Genomic DNA, 22,288 nt, shown 5'->3' with positions numbered 1-22,288 from the left:
TGAGGATGAGTTTGACACCGTTTTTTTTTTTTTTTTACAATTAATATGGCCGCCAGTCAGCCATCTTGGATCTGATATCAAAAAAAAAAAAAAAGATGACGCGCACATGCATAACATCATGTATTATCTTTGTGCCAAGAATAAATAAAATCGGTCCATACATGTCCGAGTTATGGTTGCGGAGACACGCACACATGCACATGAAAAATCGAGACCAGATCCATAAACCCCTGTTTCGGACCAAGTCCAATGGGGGCTCATAACGAGAGAATCGGGAGACCAAAACTCACCTCCAACCTATCATCTCACATGCATGTGTTCCATTTGTCAATAAACAATCATTTATCCAGGTGATGAAAAGCTTTAATGTTCTTTCACAACCAAAAGTTCAGATGAACAATGTGAATGCCAATTGGATTGTCACTTATTAATCACCCAGCCAATCTACATGAATAAATGTCAATGTGTATGTGTGTCTCTCAGTGTGTCACCTCCTAACTCCAAAACCATGAAACATAGCAGCCTGAAACTTTGCATGCATTCGAAGAAAACTCCAAGGAAGTGCAAGAGTGAAAATTGGGTGTTTGGGTTAATTAAAACACCCTTTTGAAGATAATTAACAGCCTTATTTAATTATATTGTTCATCAGGCGCATCCTCGGTCACTGCTCCCGATGGGGTCTAAACGTGTATCCAGGGTAACCGCAATGGGGTCTGAAGCCACCATGTTTTTTGGCCTGCTCAACCATGCCTTGAGTTGGAACAGGCCACAATGATTTCTTCACGATAAAGTTGATTTTTTTTTCCACTTGCCTCACTCATATTATCGAGTGCCTGTTCATCATAGCTACAAATTGCTGGGTACATTGCAATGCTTATAAACGCCGGAGACATCAGCATTCGTTGCTTTATTTAATTTCCACAAATTCGATCACCACGAGAATCTCATATATCAGCAGAATTACAAAATTTAAGCTCCAGAATCGAACTTACAAGCAGTTCCAACTCCTAGAGAAGTGTTAATTTGGCCAATTCGGACAAATTTGACATTCCAGGCGAGTAGGGTAAGAATACTGATTCTGGCTCACTTTTCCCCATGTAAATGAATGGGGGATTTTCAGCGATTCATATTTTTTTCCCTAAAAATAAACCCCCTTTTTATCCCAAGGTATATTTATTTGTCTCCACTTTTAACTTGGAGGTTGAACCTCATTGAATTGAACACCTGGGGGTTGAACAGCTCACTCATTGAACCTATAAAGATTTGTTCATTCTCAAATTCCTTCAATAGTTTAATTTTCTTTGCACAATAATCCCCATCTAAAATATTGACAAACAAAACATTTGAATCTTTATATTTTTTAAGATACCCCATTTGTGCCATTACGAAATGATAAACTTCTCTTAATGCTCTTGTTTGACCACCTCCTGAGCCACAGGTTATTTTTTGTTAAGCCCCGCCCACTTTTCTTTAAGCCCCGCCCACTTTTGTTAAGCCCCGCCCACTTTCCACAAGGTATTCAATAAGCCCCGCCCACTTTTCTTTAAGCCCCGCCCACTTTTGCTAAGCCCCGCCCACTTTTGCTAAGCTCCGCCCACTTTTCATAAGGTATTTTTTCTAAGCCACGCCCACTTTTGCTAAGCCCCGCCCACTTTTGCTAAGCTCCGCCCACTTTTCATAAGGTATTTTTCTAAGCCACGCCCACTTTTCCTAAGCCCCACCCACTTTTGCTAAGCTCCGCCCACTTTTCATAAGGTATTTTTCTAAGCCACGCCCACTTTTCCTAAGCCCCGCCCACTTTTGCTAAGCTCCGCCCACTTTTCATAATGTATTTTTTCTAAGCCACGCCCACTTTTGCTAAGCCCCGCCCACTTTTGCTAAGCTCCGCCCACTTTTCATAAGGTATTTTTTCTAAGCCACGCCCACTTTTCCTAACCCCCACCCACTTTTGCTAAGCTCCGCCCACTTTTCATAAGGTATTTTTCTAAGCCACGCCCACTTTTCCTAAGCCCCGCCCACTTTTGCTAAGCTCCACCCACTTTTCATAAGGTATTTTTTCTAAGCCACGCCCACTTTTCCTAAGCTCCGCCTACTTTTGCTAAGCCCTGCCCACTCTTACATCATTTCCAGTTCATCTCTGACTCACAAAGAAATCACTAGAAAATTACAGGATGTTATGGTTTTGAAAAATTTCCCAATGAAGGCTTGCCTAGGCTTGCCCAGGGAATTTCCAAAGGAAACCACACCCACCAGTCTTTCTCTATAAAAGCTTCAAACCCAGGCTCCATTTTAAACATTTGTTTTTGCTGGCAATGGTGTGCTGTGTGCTTGTCTCGAACTCTCTGTCTTGTATGGAACTAAACCTTCAAGTTGATGAACTGGATTCAAACCTCTTATCTGTTGAGGTAAGATTTTTATTTTCCTATTTTCAAACTTTGATTGAAGCATACTCATTTAATAATTAAATAACTTAATTAATACATTATTATTTTCTCTCACAGGAAATTGTATCTGAAATACAAAATGAAAATACTGCTTTTGCTACAACTTGGGAGGAAATTGTTGGCTTGGTTGAAGACCTTATGAGCGACCAAGACCTTGAGTGGGATGACTTTGGTGTTCCTTGGAACTCTCTGTCTTGTATGGAACTAAACCTTCAAGTTGATGAACTGAATTCAAACCTCTTATCTGTTGAGGTAAGATTTTTATTTTCCTATTTTCAAACTTTGATTGAAGCATACTCATTTAATAATTAAATAACTTAATTAATACATTATTATTTTCTCTCACAGGAAATTGTGTCTGAAATACGAAATGAAAATACTGCTTTTGCTACAACTTGGGAGGAAATTGTTGGCTTGGTTGAAGACCTTATGAGCGACCAAGACCTTGAGTGGGATGACTTTGGTGTTCCTTGGAACTCTCTGTCTTGTATGGAACTAAACCTTCAAGTTGATGAACTGGATTCAAACCTCTTATCTGTTGAGGTAAGATTTTTATTTTCCTATTTTCAAACTTTGATTGAAGCATACTCATTTAATAATTAAATAACTTAATTAATACATTATTATTTTCTCTCACAGGAAATTGTGTCTGAAATACGAAATGAAAATACTGCTTTTGCTACAACTTGGGGCGAAATTGTTGGCTTGGTTGAAGACCTTATGAGCGACCAAGACCCACAGAACGAGTTCGTCCTTGATGACCCAACCAAAGAGTTATACCTTGGAGACCAGCAAAATCCTGAAAAAGAGTTTTACAGCAATAGTACTCATTGTGAGTTATCAAGACAATACCCACTGAACAAGTTATACGTTGATGAGCCAGAATACAAGTTTTACCTTGGAGACTCACAAATTTTGAAAAAATCAGTAAATGAGTTCTGCCTTGATGGTTTAAATAACTACCTTGGAGACTCAGGAAAAGGGTTCTGCCAAGATGGTTCTAAATATGGGAACTACCTTGGAGACTCACAAATTTTGAAAAAATCAGTAAATGAGTTCTGCCTTGATGGTTTAAATAACTACCTTGGAGACTTGGAAAGTTGGGGTTATTTTGAAGACTTGAAATGCTACCACTCTTCGGGATTTAAACCTATCAAGAAAGTTCTTACTCCCTCTTTCTATGTCATCAAACCTGAAAGCCTTAAAAGACAGAATTGGAAGAAGAGAAAAAAAACAAAAAACGTAAAATATATAGATATATAGGTGGAAATCTCATTTTGAAAAAGACTGTGTTGGGTGAGGATTGAGTTGGGGTTGAGATTTTGAATGTGAGGGTTGGGGTTGAGATTTTGAATGCGAGGGTTGGGACACACACACACATACACATCAACAAACAAAAGTTAAGCCTTGACTATTCAGTTGAGGATTCTGTGTTTGGGGTTCACAGATGTAAGAACGTCCACCCCTTGACACACATTATATACTGTTATACACCTCGGACTTGGCCCTCGAGTGTCCACAACGGTGTATAGTAGGAGGGAGTGAAGCGCCAACCTATTGCTCCCATTGCACACACACACACACACACACACACACACACACACACACACACACACACACACACACACACACACACACACACACACACAAAAGTTAAGCCTTGACTATTCAGTTGAGGATTCTGTGTTTGGGGTTCACAGATGTAAGAACGTCCACCCCTTGACACACATTATATACTGTTATACACCTCGGACTTGGCCCTCGAGTGTCCACAAAGGTGTATTATCTGCTTAGTTTTGTCTTTTGTAATTCCTGTGAATAAAATGAACCTAAAATCTCTTCCCCTTCCAAATCATATATTTTATAAGTCCAAGGAACTGTATCTATTACATCAACAATTTTAAAAAGTTCTTTCGTCCATCGTTCAGTAAAACCCTTTTCAAAATGAGATTTCCACCTATATATTCTTACGATATCACCAACTTTGAACTTAGGTTTTCTGACATTAATCTCTTTTTCATATTTTAATTTTGTAAATGTTTCTGATGGCTTCATATTCGTTGACGTGTGAATCGTGTCATTATACTTATCCACAATATCCTGAATAAAAGATGACCATTGTTGTGAACCGAGTTGTGTGAATTTTTTATATAGTCTCTCTTTTAAGGTACGATTAAAACGTTCAACAACAACTGCCTTCCCTTCATTAAAGGTACTGTATAATGTAATACTGTTATTTTTAGAAAATTCATAAATGTCTTGTTATAAAACTCTCTACCCTCATCAGTCCACAATTTTTTAGGTTTTCTCTTACTTTTATTAAATATCTGTTGAAAAGCTAACATAAGAGTATTACCTGTTTTGTTTTTTAAAGGGACAACCCACGCATATCTACTCCTCAAATCAATAACGGTTAAAGCATACTTGTACCCCTTATCATTATTGAGTTCAATCAAATCAGCAGACCAGATATAATCAACTTCCTTTGAATAAACTTTCCTTCTCTGAAACTTTGTGAATATTGGTTTATGTAATTCATCAGCTAATTGCTCTTCAGTCTTAATGGCATCATTAGAGCCTATAAGTTTTTTGAATTTCCAAGTCCAAGTTTCAATTTAGCACTAATCATCTTCTTCACGATGAACCTATCAACTTTTTCTCTCAAGGTTGGATTTTGTATCAGAGACAAATTATACAACATTTCTCTATCGGCTTCATGCTTTTCTTCCAACGTTGTGGTATTACCATAATCAATATCGTGTCTCATGCACACTTCATCAACTCTATTGATTGGTTTACTCCAGGATTTAGGATTGTCTGCCTCATCTAATCTTTTATCCAAGTTTGTGCCTGGACCACAGAAAGAATACCCTGGAAGATGTAATTCCCCTGGTATTCCAGTAGCTGTAAATTTACTTCCTGATAAAAACTTTTGTATATCTCCTCCGAGTTTGTGTTTGGAGATAAATTGATTTTTTTTTGAACCACACACCGAACATATACCTTTTTGTATAACCCTGTTATTTTTACTTTTAATATATGAAATATTTTTAGTATTAGTTTTCTTTTTACATTTGAGACAATAACTCATTTATTTATGAGAAAAATTCCTGCAGAGTGTAAAAACCTTTTTAGTTTCCAACATGCACATTTGAATCTTAATTTTTAAAACATAAAGAATCCTTAGAAATGCCTTCACTCTCTCCTCCATTTATTTAAGAAAAAACTTGAATTAAAATGAATAGCTTGACGATGTCAATAGTCTTGAAGAAAATATTGCAAATAGACTTGTCAATTCTTTGTTTTCCTCCTCGGTGGGTTGAGTTATTTTCTGTAATACCACCAATCTTTTTTGAATCTCACTGGTTTCCATATTTTGATATTTATTCATTCTCTCTCTTTCCTCCCTCTCTCTCTTCTCCTTTTCCTCCTTCTCTTTCTTCTCCCTCTCTCTCTTCTCTCTTTCCTCCCTCTCTCTATTCTCTCTTTCCTCCTTCTCTCTCTTCTCCTTTTCCTCCTTCTCTTTCTTCTCCCTCTCCTCCTCCTTTTCCTCCTCTTCCCTCTCTTCTTCAACTCCTTCCTCATCCCTTACTATCCTTGAATCGCTTACACCCCATAGAATATTATACATATATTCATCAGGATTTCTTGTTATTCCTGTATCCAAAATAATTTTTTTTACAACAGGAAACCAATAAAATTTCTTTTGAATTTCTAAAAGAGCCTTACCTTTTCTTAACCTTATAATTTTTTCATTATTTAACATTCTAATTAAATCTAAAGTTGTCGGTTTATCAACATCAGCATAATGCCAATCTTTTATTGAAAATACCTCATTCTTATGTTGTAGAACATATTTATTAAAATACCGAATACCCTTTTCTTGAAGGTATGCTTGGACACAGAAATGATAATTTTCTTGAAGCCTTCTTGCTGTCATTTATGTATTAGAAATATATGTTAGAATAATATTATGGCACGAAACGCCTCCCCATCTTCCCATAGTTAAATCATTTTGTATTTCCTTACTTATTATATATAATCCTGTTTTTTCTGTTTTCATGAGATAAACAAGGGCAAAACCATTATTATATTTACCCTTATTAAATTCTTTTATTTGTTGTTTACTAATCGTGGACCCACAAAACTCATTCTCGATACCAAGTGGATAATATTCTTCCTTACGAGACTGATTTAATTGTTCCAGTTCTTCGAGGTTAATTTTAAATGACCAATTATACCCTAAATCATTCATATCATACCCCCATTGTTCTATTCTCATACAAACGATACGCCCTTCTTTATAAAAATTTATTTTAATTCGAACTGTGAATTCTGTATGACCTGGAGATAATATCAACACTTCTGTATCTTTGGAATACACAGCCGTTTTATTTAAGTATATATATTGTGATAAATCGCTTAATCTCACCAAGTCATTCGCGTCAGTTGGGCTTGGATAATTTTTTAATTTATAAGCATTTTTCATGTTAATATTTTTGTTTATATTATATTTATGTCGTTCAGCCTGTGCCTTTGTATAATAATTTGATAAATCAATATCCAGTTCTTGAGATACACCAAAGATAGAACCATCTTTACCAACATAAGTCATTTATATTAGATTAAAAATAATATCATAAAATTTTTTTATTTTTGTTGAGTTGAAATAACACATATAGACATAATTGACCACAACACTTGGAATTTAATTCTTGGACTTGAAATGTTTGATAAACACCATTCTGTAAGAATTTTATGACTTCAACAGGTGGTGGAAGACCAAAACCATCAAAATAATATTTGTCTTGATTATTAAAAATACAAACCCAATGAGAACCGTTCCCATTATTATCTTCTAAGTTCATAATAATATTCTTTGTATGTTTCGGCACATTTGTTAATTCATCTCTCATACAAATAACCACATTATGAATTTTTAATTTCTTACAATATTTGGCAAGTTGTAAATTTGATGTTGTATTCTTTCCAAATTCTTTCAACCACTCATCAATGCTCATTTATTTATTAGAAAGATATAATCCATTACCTCTTTTCGTTAATTTTACACCTGCTTGTGCTATAGAAGAAAGCATATCTCAAACTAACAATCTCGCTTTATCAGGCAGACCTTCAAGTTTTTCAGCAAAATCTACAATTACACCACTTCCACTAATTTGTTTCTCCAACTCTTTGTTATGTCTTTCCAATTCTTTTTGAGCTTGGAGTTGAGCCTTCCTTTCGTTGGCAGTTTTGACCGCTGTTGAAATACCACCCGTCAATGCTCCAACCGCACTTAAACCAGCAAATAAAGGAATTAGAAATGGGAGAAATCCTCCACTCGTCTCTCTTATTGAATATTTTTTCAACATTGGTTTTGTCATTTTAATTTTAAGTGAGCCAGTGTCATTCAAAATTTTAACCTGTTCTCTTGTGAGCAAAACATCAATTCTTACTGCTCCTTTTCTCTGAATTGTATTAACGTTAATCGTACAAGGCTTTTGATTTTGAACACAAGATGATAGTTTATGAAGATTGATTTGATTAACATATACCCCAGTTGGTACTTTGCCACTCATTTATTTAACAAAAAATTATGTGAGACTAATCATCACACCATTATCTGTATTAATCTGCAATTCTGTTTCTTCCAAAAGCAAACAATATGTATCAACTTCTTCACTCTCTCCTCTTTCAATGTATAGGGAAGTATCCACTCGATTAGACTTTATAGTTTCCTTTTGCGCGCTCAGGTCAAACGCATAGATTGTATACAAACTTTTAAATGCTGTCATATCCAAAATAGGTTCTTTATTTCCATTACTTTCACACACCTTTTGGTAAGACTTGTATGCTTCAGCAAAATCATTCTTTTCCCAATTAATTTCCAATCTATCTCGTGGATAAAATGTTCCATCTAGAGAAACGCGAAGTTGTTTCACCTTGGCATTATCACTCAATGCATTATTCTTATCAGTCGCAGTATCACCATCTGGCTTTTTAAAAATGATCCACAGATATCGTGGCTTTCCTTCCAGAACACCCAAATTCCACGTGTAAGTAGTTTGATTGAGTTTAACGTGTTGACATCTTCTTTTGAGGTATGATACACTGAGTGGTTTCTTTGAGTTAAGTCTTCGATTCAACATCTCTTCTGTTTTAAGATTAGGAGTATATTCACTGATATACCAACTCATCTCCTCAATCACAAATTTATTCTGTTCACCAAAAGCACTAGCAACACCAAAAAGCAATCGATTTTCATTATCATTCCTTTGTAGTTGAAATCTAATTTTAAGACCATACAGAACTTTATCATGATCACAAAATCCAAATATACCTTTAAGAGGAACCGCCACAGTAAAACTATTTTCTGCTTTTGTATCATCATTATACGCTCCTTTCCTTTGAATATATCCAGGGTCTGTGTTTGTTCCCGTTGACATATCAGGAATAAAACCTTCGACAGACCCCTTTCCCATTCTATCACTGAATGTATAGAGTGTAAATTTTATCATTTCAGATACAGCAGAGACATAATCAACCGCTTCAACTTCTTGTGTTCCAATATACAAACGCACACTATCAAACATTTTTCAGAAGAAATCATTTACAAGTGTAGCGTTTGTGTTATTCCCAGCCTTAGTGAATTTAAATTTACACAACAAGAAACTTTCGGAGAGATTCAAATAGGTTTGTTGATTATTTATTTCAAAACTTTTTGTACCATTTGTATTCCAGTCTGTTCCAGTTATTGCATTTACCTTGAAGTAATCTTCTTTTTTAGTGGAGTTTGAGATAATAATAGTATCATCCAAATCATAGATACTATCAATTGCTTCCATACTTGTATTTATTTAGGAAAAAAGATGTTAAAACTTTTGAAACCCTGTTCCAAGTATTTGAATTATTTTCTGTCGTTCTTGGGGGGACAACTGAGTTTTACCTTTCTTAATTTCTTTTATTGCTTGTAATTTATGAGATTCCTTCTGAGCATCTTTAATACTCTTTACAGCACCTGCTACATTTCCCACAGCAGAAGCAGTTGAACCAATTAGGTCTTTATGTTTAAGAATAGTTGAACCAATACCCATGAGAGTATCAATTATCCCATCTCCTCTAAATTGATGTCCGACACCCCTTTGTCTCTTAGGTTTATAGTATCCTCTACCAAGATACATACCTTCACCCTTGTAGTACGGGGAAAGGAACATCCCATCCCCTGTAATTATTTTATATTTTCCCAACTCGTGTTTCCTCACAATAACCATCGTATTTATTTATTGAAAAACTTCACGTAGGTGAATTCTGATGGATATAACTTCTCCATTAAAAGAAATCACCACGATTATCTTGGTCGGTTATCCTAAAATTTACTCTGTGTATGGTTTTTCCTGACACAGGTAGATAAACCAAATTTTTAGGTTCCATATTGAATTTATAACCAATTGGGGTTGAGTATGCGCTGAATGAAAATATTGTATTTGTTTTTTTTCCATCATTATAAGCACCATCAATCAAATCACAGTGAATTAACACCGAATTTATTCCTGAGGATATTTGAATGACATTATCACTGTAAAACGTCCCATTAGTTTCAATCTTTTTTGAGGAGAAACCTAATAACTCTCTAAATGAATTATCAATTGTGAAATCAACCTTGTAGTTATTTTTAACTTTAATCGTTGATTTTGAAGTATGTTTTTGAATGTTTATAACAATATTTTTTGGTTCATCACCCTGTTCTTTCATAAGACGAGCAATTTCGGAAGATATTTGAGAAATCTCGTATGCTCCGGGTGAGACTGTTATCGTTTTGTATCCACTTCCCGGATTATAACTAAACTTGTCATTTTTCTCGGTTATATTAAATAAGGTATTATAAGTTTCCATGGACAATAAAGATGCCTCATATTCTTTTGTTGTTAGGGTTGTAGTGGGTATGGGAATGAAGATGTGTGGTCGCTTGTTGTGAAATTAAAACTCAGGATTGTGCTTCTCATCTTATTTAATATGAGATAAAATGTCTTTATATTGAGATTTATTAATTATTTTCATGTTCATCAACTGGTCTAAAATGGCTGATGCTTCATTAAAACAATTGTTATTTCCAGCCTTCTTTGCGATGCTTCTTCTTCTTCTTCTGCCTAACAACAATAACAGTCTATTAACTAATTGCGATGGGTCATTTGGAAGAAAACTAATACCTGAACCAAGGATACTTAAAGCCTGAATAATGTGTTTCTCCTTCTCATTCTTCCTACTTTTACCAGAAAGAATAACCTTATAATTTAGAGTGTTCAGCAAATCAATATATACTCTATCATCATTATTTTCCATATCCAATGGTTTATCAATATACTTTGATTCATCCCTCACAGTTGAACCTTGTCTTCCATCTTTTGTGAGAAGAAACATTAATCTCGGAGTTAGTTTAACAGGGGGTTGAGCAGAACTTAAGAACCTTAATTCATCATTAAATATCAATACCTTTTCTTGAACAAGATGAAATATTGCTGGTTGTTCTGTTGGAATGAGTCCTGCTTTGGTTTTTGAATCCGCTGAATATTCATTGTTTTGAACAGCATTCACAATATAATCAGGGGGTTGATTAATCTCTTCCAGTTGTTGAAATAAACCTTCATCATATTCTAATTCTCCAATATGCTCTAATTCTTCCTCTGTAATTTGACTGAAATCTTTTAACATTTGGAGCTTTCTGGGAGTATATTCTACTGTGGGAACTGTGGAAACATCTTTCATTTTTTCTTGGGAAGTTTTTAAAAGTGGTTTAAAAAATTTCTCTTGTTTTCTTTCAAATACTTCTTCGCCCGTTAGTTTCTGTCTGCGTTTCTTCTTTATGTCTTCCTGCTGTTTTACAACTTTTGAAACCAACTCTTGATGTTCCTTAAATCTTCTTGCTCTTTCTTTTGTATCCATTTATTTATTGTAAAATATCATTTAATGAATTGTAAAGATTAACAGGGAAATTTTCCTTTTCTTCATCATTCAAGTAGATGTGTTCAAATAAATCCTTTTCTTTAAATATTTCATCAAATTCTTTATTAACATTAATGCGAGTTGTAATTTCTTCTTCACTAATCCTTGCATCTCTGCTTTTCATACGTTTGCGTTGAGTTTCTTCATCAACATCAAAACCGAATGATAAAATCTTCACCCCGCTCAGATATTTAATAATTTGTCTCGTTCCTTCTGGATTAGTTTCTAATATCCCAACACCACCAGATTTTAGTTTCCTTAACTCACTCTTACAATGTGAATATTTTGTTGTACCAAGAGAAACCTCCTCAAATATTTGTCCTTCATTCCTCAATCGCATATGTTCCTCCACTGAAATACAGTGATAATCTTCACCTTTTATTTCTCCAGGTCTTATTGCTCTAGTTGTTGTTGATACAATGCGTATCACGGGGTGTTTTTTAAGTAAATTTACAATATTCTCATTTGTACTACACAAGAACCTTGATTTATGAAAGTTTTTTCCAGAAGCAGATTTACCCACAAGATTTATAATAATAGTTGTCATTTATATATGCAATTGTTTATAAAACAAAAAAATATATCCCTTAATATCTCATCTTGTTTCACAACAATATATTTATATTTTTCAGTCGTGTGCTTCATATAATCCTCAAATTTCTTTTTACTACATAATGTAGAACAATTATCTCTCCAAAAATTATTGATATCTATTGAATTTAACTTGAATAAAATAAAAGTATTAGCATTGTTTCTGATGGAACGACGAGGAAGTTGAAAGTACGATTGACTAAGATAAATACAATTACAAGAAGAATGTCTCCCTCTTGTGTAGTAGCTGTCCATTACCGTTTGGTTTCTCTCATTAACACAATCATCAAAGATAACGAGGTTCTTTTTTGATTTATCCAAATCTTGGGGAGACGGTATATCATCCGTATTATCACTAAGAATACAAGTTATAGGATTTGATTTCTTTTTACATCTCTGTGTATCACAAAATAGTTGAATTATATCTTCAATGTTATAATCATTTAGGTTTTTTTGATGTTTAAATAAACCGATTATATCTTCTTTTTGAAGACCAGCATTAAAACCTTGTGAGAGTAGTTGATACTCTGGTTGAAAACTCGACTTTGTGAAAATTATTAAATTGTCATAATCTAAAAAGTTGGGAGTGAGGAGCATTTTTAAAAGTAAGCAGGTTTTTCCACATCCACTTGAACCAACTATGAGACATCTTAATGAATTTGGGAGATTTTTATGGTTGTTAAATTTTATCTTATTTTCCCAAATAGGTAAAAAATCATTCATTTATATATTTGAAAAACAGGTTATTTAATTTATTATTGGCTTTTTTAGAAACTATATTTTATCCAAAGTTCAGGTTTAATTTCAAGATAATCCATTATTTTATTTATACAATATCTTGTGTTGATATTTCCCTGAAAATTACATCCATGAATAATATACAACAACAATCCTTTGAACATTTCTCTTATACGTTCAGTTTCTTCCCTTGTAAGGAAAGGTGTGTTATCATCCTCATACTTTACATTCATTTCTCTAATCAATCTTGTAAAGTAATTCATTTTTGGTGTAAATCTAAAAGAATTATTTTCCTTTTTATATTTTTTATTATCATTAATTAGAAGATAATCACAGAATATACATTGTTTATAGGCTTTTGACTCTGTGTTTAATCCCCGTCTTTCACACGCAGGACAATTCTCAAATTTGTCATATGGAGAATCAGGAAAGTCTAGCATATTTATAAAGTAAAACTTTACTTAAACTGAAATTCATCTATACTTTCAGTTGTATATTACCATCGATATCGATATACTTTTTTTCATTATCAGATTCAACGACAACATTTTTTATATTAAAGGTAATTTTAAAATTATCGTTAACTACTATTGAACGAAATGTCATTTCACCTGATATATTAACATCCTTTATTTCATCAGGATTTACATCTTTAAGGTTGTTGAAAAAAATACAAATTTCTCCTTGCATATTACAGATGGTCTTATCTTTTCTTTCTAAAGCTTCATCCATAAGGTTTTTGTTCTTTGATACTTTTTCTTGTTTCATTGCTTTTTCTAGTTTTGAATATATTACTAGAAGGAGAGGAGAAACTTTTGTTAGAGATACTTTAATTGATGTTCTACCAGGTATACTAAAAGCCCTTCCACTGAAGGAAATTGAAGAACTCATATTATTTACCATAATAGTTTTTATCCAATAGTTGTTATATTTATCTTTGTTCAATTTTACATCCTTGACATATTTCTCAGTATCTTTAACAGATGAAGAGATTGATTGAAACTTGTCTTTTGTGTCTTGAAACATTGTATTTATTAAGTGAAAAAGTTGGAGGATAAAATGTTTTTAAGCACAGATTCACCTATAAATTAAACGAAATTTTCATCAAGAAAATTTTAGTTTAAGCAAAGTTTTATTCTATAAATATGGTGAATACAACGTACTGCGATGTTTGTAATCACGAATATAAACATTATAGAAAACACCTCCGAACCAACAAACGCACATTTAATCTATTTCATCAAATATCTCCTCTTGAGTTGGAAAGAAAACATTGTGATATCTGTTCAAAGGATGTTTTGAAGAGTAGTTATAATCAACATCTTCAATCACAAAAACACAAGAAAAATGAGTTTAAAGTAAAGGGAGACTATTATATTAAAAACACTGATGGGGCATTTAAAGGGCATATAAAAATAAGGATTTTTCAATTTGGAGAACCCGGTCCATCATCAATAGCTGAATCAATTGAAATAGTGAAACCCGATGTTGAAAAATTTATTAAAAAGACATTAAAAGAAATGAAAACTTTAAAGTTTTTTATGGGAGTGAAAATGAATATGAAAAGACAAGATGAAGAACATACTCCTTATATGAGAACAGGTCTTCATTTTATAACATCATTTCAAGATTTTTTGAATAGTGGGGTTTATGAAGAACTATCAAGACAAGAGGAGGATGTTGATAATACAGTGGTAGGAAGTGGATTCAATATTTTAAAAATCATCTTTTTAGATATACACATTCTAAAATCAAACCCTCTTAAAGCTTCTTCTTATATTGAATTACCAAAAGAAATAAAACGAAAGAAGGCAGTTGTTAATATTAAGAACAATGATAATAAATGTTTTCTCTGGTCTGTTCTTGCTCACTTTAATCCACCAAAATGTAATTCAGAAAGAGTAAAACAATATATGAAATATGAGAATACCTTGGACATTAAAGATTTTAAATTCCCAATGCCACTAACAGATATTCCTAAATTTGAGAAAAAGAATAATCTTTCTATTAATGTATATGGATTAACGGATACAAACAAAGTTCAAATATTAAAAATTTCAAACAACTATAAAAATGAAGAAACACACATTGACCTTTTATATTTTAGTGTTGGAAAGAATTCACATTACACATACATCAATAATTTATCAAGATTAATCTCTTCTCAGGTATTCAGAACAGCAAACAAAATATATCCTTGTAAGCGATGTCTTAATTCATTTCATACAAAAGAACGATTAGAACAACATTCAAAATATTGTAGTAATCATAAATCAGCTGTAATTACAATGCCTAAACCTGGTGAAAAGATTTATTTTGAAGATTATAATAAATCTATCATGCTCCCATTTGTGATATACGCTGATTTTGAATGTATCCTTAAAAAGATAAATACTGCTTCTCCTAATCCAAAAGAACCATATACAAATAAATATCAAAAACATATTCCTTGTGGTTTCTGTTATTATATCAAATCATCTGTTGGAGAAAAGTATAACAAACTTGAACATTATCGTGGAAAAAATGCTTCACAAGAGTTTGTAAAACGATTAGAAAAGGATTGTATAAGACTCACTAAATTAATGAAAGAAACAAATGAACCGATGAAATTAACCAAAGAAGAAAAATTAGAATTTAGAATGAACAATATCTGTCATATTTGTGAGGGGGAAATTAAGGAGTCTAAAGTTAGAGACCATTGTCATCTTACTGGTAAATATAGAGGTCCCGCTCATTCCTGTTGTAATCTTAATTATAAATTACCTTCTTTTATTCCAGTCTTTCTTCACAACAGCGCCAACTATGATACACATCTATTTATAAATGAACTTTCAAAAACACCAGGGAATATTTCTGCTATAACAAACACAAGTCAAAAGTATATTTCATTTTCAAAAATGATATTCACAAAACCTTTAACTCGTATTAGGTTTCTAGATTCTTACAAGTTTATGGGAACACCACTAGCCTACCTCGCATCAAATCTAAGCTCCACGGACTCTTTTCCAAATCTTAATTCATTCTTTCCAAAAGAGGAAATTCAGATTAAAGAGAGAATTCAAAGTAAAGAGGAAACTCTAATTAATGAAGAAATTCTAACTGAAGATGAAATTCTAATTATAAAGAAAATTCGAACTAAAGAGGAAATTCAGATTAAAGATGAAATTCTGATTAAAGAAGGAATTCTTACGAGAGAGGAAATTCAAACAAGGAATGAAATTCAAAGTAAAGAGAAAATTCTTACAAGTAAGGGAATTTATCCTTATGATTATATGGATTCATTTATGAGATTTAAAGAAACACAACTTCCTTCAAAAGAAAGTTTCTATAATAACCTTTATGAAGAAGAGATAAGTGATAAGGAATATAAACACGCACAAGAAATATGGAAAATATTTAAGATAAAGAACCTTGGAGAATATCATGATTTATATCTAAAAACAGATGTTTTATTGTTAGCTGATGTGTTTGAGGCTTTTAGAACACTCTGTCATAATAAAAATTGTTATGGATTAGACCCTGCCCACTATTTCACAGCTCCTGGTTTAGCTTGGAGTGCAATGTTGAAAATGACAAAACAAGATATAGATTTAATCAGTGATGTTGATATGCTTTTGATGATTGAGAAGTCCAAGAGAGGTGGAATATCACAAGTATGTTCAAAAAGATATGCGAAAGCAAATAATAAATATCTCCCAAATTATGATAGTGAAAAAGATAGTAATTGTTTGATGTATTTTGATGCTAATAATTTGTATGGATGGGCAATGTCTCAATCTCTACCTTATGATAAATTAGAGTGGGTGGAAGAAAAGGATTATGAAAAGGCTTTGATGAATATTGTTATTTCTTCTCAAGAGGAATTGAATGACGAAGAAGAAGGTTATTATTTTGAAGTTGATTTGAGGTACCCGAGTGTTCTTCATAATAAGCATAAAGACCTTCCTTTTGCATGTGAGAAAGAAACCCCAAAGAAAGAATGGTTCAGTGATTATCATAAAAGTTTTAATATTAAAGGCAAATCAACAGAAAAGTTATTAACAACATTCTATGATAAAGAGGGATATGTTTTACATCAGAGAAGCTTAAAACAGTTTTTGAGAGAAGGATTGAGAGTAGCTAAAATTCATAGAGTTTTAAAATTTAAACAAAGTCCTTGGGTGAAAAAGTATATTCAATTCAATACAGATATGAGAGCAAATACAAAAGTAAAATTTGAAGGGGACTTTTATAAATTAATGAATAATGCTGTATTTGGAAAGACTATGGAAAATGTTAGAAACAGGCAAAACATTAGATTCGCAACATCTTGGAAAGAAGCTTCGAGATTGATAAATAAACCAAGTTTTGAGAGAGAAGAGGTTTTTTCAGAGAACTTTTCTGCAATTCATATGAAAAAGGAAAGTATTGTAATGGATAAACCAATTTATATTGGAACAGCAGTTCTTGATTTATCAAAGATATTGATGTATGATTATTTGTATAATGACTTAAAGAAAGAGTATGGTGAAAATGTTTCATTGTTGTATATGGACACTGATAGTTTTATCCTAGATATAAAAACTGATGATGTTTATGAAGATATGAAGAAAAATATTGGAGTATATGATACAAGTAATTTCAGCAAGAAGAGTGAGTTATTTTCCAAAAAGAATGAAAAGGTTATTGGTAAGTTTAAGGATGAGTTGGGTGGAAAAGTAATGAGTGAGTTTATTGGATTGAGAGCAAAGGCATATGCTTATAAGTATGGTGAACAGATTGATAAGAGGTTAAAGGGAATAAAGAAATATGTAATAAAGAAATCAATAACTTTTAGAAATTATTATAATTGTTTGATGAATAAGAAAGAAGAATATAGGAAAATGAATACAATAAGAAGTTATAAACATAACATATATAGTGAAGAAGTAAATAAAAAGGCATTAGGAGCCTTTGATGATAAGAGATTTATTTTAGATAATGGAATAGATTGTGTTCCATATGGATATTGTATGATAGAGTGTATAAAATAGATTATGTTTTAACGATGGGAAGATGGGTTAGGGTTTTTTAAGGGCTACCGCTGTTTTTTCACAATATATAAATGGTTAAACCAAGTATTAATCAAACTAAAGAGTGGAGAAAATCTCAGTCTTGGTATATAAATGGAAAACATAATGAATGTGAAAAATATCAAATAAGTCTTATTGAAAAAATAACTAAAACAAAGGTAAATAAAACAAATAAGCGAATTAATTTAAAAACTAGTAAGTTAGAGGATGTAAAGAAAAAAATGAATATCCTTGAATGGACTGAAAACTTTGATGGCTATCAATTGAACAATGAAAAAACAATTTACTATAATCTCAAAATGATATGTGGCTCAGGAGGTGGCCAGATGAGAGCATTAAGAGAAGTTTATCATTTCATAATGGCACAAAAGGGGTATCTTAAAAAAATATAAAGATTCAAATGTTTTGTTTATCAATATTTTAGATGGGGATTATTGTGCAAAGAAAATTAAACTATTGAAGGAATTTGAGAATGAACAAATCTTTATAGGTTCAATGAGTGAGCTGTTCAACCCCCAGGTGTTCAATTCAATGAGGTTCAACCTCCAAGTTAAAAGGGGAGACAAATAAATATACCTTGGGATAAAAAGGGGGTTTATTTTTAGGGAAAAAAATATGAATCGCTGAAAATCCCCCATTCATTTACATGGGGAAAAGTGAGCCAGAATCAGTATTCTACTGATTCTACTCAGGCGTCTCCAAGAGGTGCATGTTGAATATGACGGTTCGGTGATTGCTAATCGCGTGCCAAGTGAACCGTTTATCAACCGTTTTGTTATAGTGCTTAAGCCACTTGGTGAGCGCTCTACAATATTCGCAATGTCACTAAAACTGTATGTCGATTGACTTGAACAAAGTTCAGGGGTCACTCGCATGTGTTCTCAGACACATGTTTTACTGCAGTGCAACAGGCAGTGAGTGGCTGGCTTGCTGAAAATATGAAACTTTATTTTCCACGATGTTTCTCCTTTTTGTACGATGCTCCATTATATGAGGATCGTATATGGATCGATCATGGATAAATCACTTCGGCATGGATAAATACAAATTAAAATTAAACGTTTCGTTTTAAAAGTTTATTCAACCGTTTTGCTTGGTGAACACGTTTGGCGTGCGTTCAGGTTTCAATGGCGATACCACGGTTCTATACCAGAGGTAGGAAGGCAAAATAAATTATTTGATTCAAAAGAGTAAAAAATATTTTGAGTTGTGAAATAATGAATTGCCATATCATGGCAGGAAAGCCCAATGCTTGTTCATCAGCGCTCCAAATCGCTGGGTATATTGCAATGCTTATAAACGCCCGGAGACGTCAGCGTTCGTTGCTTTATTTAATTTCCACAAATTCGATCACTACGAGAATCTCTTGTATTGTTATGAATCTGGAAGCCATTTACACACAGACAGTCAGCAGTCCCCGTAGCTGAGTTATCTCGATAAGTATGTGTTTATAGTTATATTAGGGCCCCATCCCCTATGTCTAACGGGAATTACATGTGTGCTGTGAAGTTTCTTTATACAGTAGACTAGGCGTAAGTCGTCACCATCGGGACCGAGAAAAAAGTGACGACTTAGACATGTGACGACTTACGCGTATGCGAACATTCATGATGACAGTGGGGTGAAGGATGAAGTCGCGCGTGGCCTGGACACGTACGTGTGAGAGGCCTATCATATTGTTGCGAATTCGCGCACGCCGGCGTGCGATCGGCCGCTCGACTCAAATGGCGGCCGCCTTGCCCACCGGAACGGACAATTCAGTCGTGACCCTCTCGGAACAACGCCGGGAGCTAGTCACGGGTGGGGTTTAACCTCACCACGATCGTGCCAATTGCCCACCCGCGCAGGATAGGGTTGCTCGCCAAATCCGATCCACCTAAGTACCTGCGCGAATGGTCGACCGGGCGATTGCACCACGCCACAGGCAGACTCCGGACACGAACCGCTTAAGCGGTCCGTTCCGTGCTACAGTGATAACCGAGCGGTGTTATCGTCGGCCTTGACGGTTCCGATTAATTACCGGGATGTTGAACCCACTACGAACCCCTTACGTGATGCAAGATGGAGAGTCACACAAAAGAAAGGACGAAGCCAAACGGGGAACAAGTTCACACAAGCACGTTTATTCACACACACAGACAAGCACGTATCCACAGCAAAAGAAAAATGCACATAAAAAGCAAAGGAAGAGTTAAAACCGAATACGCGTACACACGGCAACACTTAAAACAATACTACTTTAAGGACAGGCGCCACCCACAGTCATTTACACAAACCCAAAGAAAAGAAAGGACTTCCCTTGGTGCGGCCGTCGAGTCCTCCTCCCACGACTTCCACTCCGTCTCCTTCGCTGTCCTCCACTGCCGACTCGACGACGACACAGCTCGACTTCAACAAGCTCCTCAAGTTCCACACCGACGCAGAGACACTTGACCACGACGACACAGCTCTGCGATGACCCAACAATGACTTCAGACGGAGGCGAGTTCCACGAGTCAGAGAGAGAGCGAGACCTCAAGCCACCCCACTGGGACAAGGGAATAACCCACCAACCAACAACCACACGCATACGAGGAGGAAGCGAGTGGAGGAAGAGCGAGAGGAAGAGGGAGAGAACGCGCCACGCCCGTGTCCGTCTTTATAGCGCGGGGCTCCGCCCTTCGCTCCGCCCCGTTTTCGGCTCCACCCTCCTTCGAGAAGGTTCTCGAAAAGGGGCGTTCCCTCACCCCGACCGCCTCACGCTGTTCATTCACCAATCGGCGGCGAGCTGCCCTTCCCCCTTCCCTCACACCAAGCGCGGGGAAGAATGGCGGGAAAAGCCCACCAGCATCGTTGGCGGTTTTTGTTGGTTTGAAATAAAAGATAGAGAAAGAAAAACGACTAACTGGAGGATCGCAGCCCGAATGGATCACATAAATTCCCTCTATACAACAGGTTTGGGCTAACTACACATGTACCGATCGAGATATCTCACCTGAAGGCCCTTTATGGTGTAATGCGAATTTCCACAGCCGTAACAATATTATGACAAGTACGTGCCGCAACAATCTCTAAGCCGGCTATTGTTCCAAAAGGGAAACACAATCCTCGGTGCATAGGTGGGGGTTCATTGGTTAGTTGGAAAATGATCAAGCCAAGATGGAATTCATGAATCACTTTATCAAAAGTAAAGATAATGAACAACTGTAAGACAACTCATATACCATCGGTGATGGTATATCATCAGACAAATGTGGAATGAATGGCTGTTAGAATTCATTCATTGGAATGAATGTAGAATGAGTTTTCATATGGAATGAAAACTCATATACCATCGACAAATTACATGACAGTCATCGTGATGACCACCACTCAATAGCTATGTGAAAGTGAGTGTGGTGATATACAAAACAAGCCAATATAAAACCATGATCGGACTTCAACACTAAGCTCGATCGATCCTTTACTCCTTTGCCAGAGACTGCATTGCGCATCCTGTATACCTCTTCAGATGCATGTGGGACGGCGCGCTGACTGAGCTGAACGCAGCGCAGTTATAAATAGCCTGCGCATCACGATTCCATGAAATCGGGCTTCTCACGAGGCAGCAGTTCCGTGTGACGAGTTAGGCGTGGAAATTTACTTGAGTTTGCATTACGTGGGAACGGACAACATCTGACGACTTAGACGAAGTGACAACTTAGAGATGACGACTTACAGACTTTATTCAAAGTCTGTAAGTCGATTTAACATTAGATAAATTCGGGACTTTTTGACGCTGCCAACTTAGGCGAAGTGACTAGTTACACGCTGCCGACTTGCGCCTAGTCTACTGTAGTTAGTTTTTTTTTTTTTTTACAACAAATCCCCTTCACTTCCTCAAACCACCGACTCCATTGCCCACATGTTTTTGGCTGAAGGCGTGGGCGGAGCCTCCATCGCATCAGATCGAGGCTCCGCTCCGAGGAAGGGCATGGAGCGTTTCCTCCAGCCAATGGGCGAAGGGCGAGCAGGACCGAGGCGCTCCGGCCAATGGGAGGCCAGAGTGCCGAAAGCTACAACAGAGCCTCTTTGGGGGGCGGGCCTCCGAGACGCCCCAACACCCCCCCCCCCCCCCGAGATGCCCCGACCAATCAGGAGGTTCATCTCCTCAGGGCCGGCTCCACCTTAGCCAGATGGAGTGTTCAGCCCGACCAATGAGGGGAGGCCACGAGTCGCCTGACAACCCATCGTCCAATCAGGAGGCGAGTGGGAGGGCAAGAAATCCCTCGGACCTGGCAAGAAGAGTTGAGTGGTTGTCAGGAAGAGTGTACTGCAGAGAGGGTGGCCGATTCCTTTGCGGTGGCTCCTCGCCGTGGCTTGGTCTGCGAACGTGGTCTGCGGTCCTTCTGGGTGGCTCATCGTGGTGGTGGAGGCCGAGCAGCCAGGATCTTAAACTGAGGATTTTGGGTTGTGGGTTCGAGTCCCACCGTGGTGGGGTTGGCG

At 35.6% G+C, this 22,288-nt stretch overlaps 1 protein-coding gene across 1 annotated transcript in view; it reads left to right on the top strand.

The window, feature by feature from the left end:
- The window catches only part of LOC147028690 (uncharacterized), a 188,611-nt gene that overhangs the window by 63,990 nt on the left and 102,333 nt on the right, over positions 1-22,288 (top strand). The window lies entirely within an intron of this gene.

The sequence above is a fragment of the Eptatretus burgeri genome, chromosome 4 (assembly GCF_056783735.1).
Source record: "Eptatretus burgeri isolate ZD-2024b chromosome 4, Ebu_testis_v1, whole genome shotgun sequence".
Lineage (NCBI taxonomy): Eukaryota > Metazoa > Chordata > Myxini > Myxiniformes > Myxinidae > Eptatretus > Eptatretus burgeri.
This window is presented reverse-complemented; position numbering and strand designations above follow the sequence as displayed.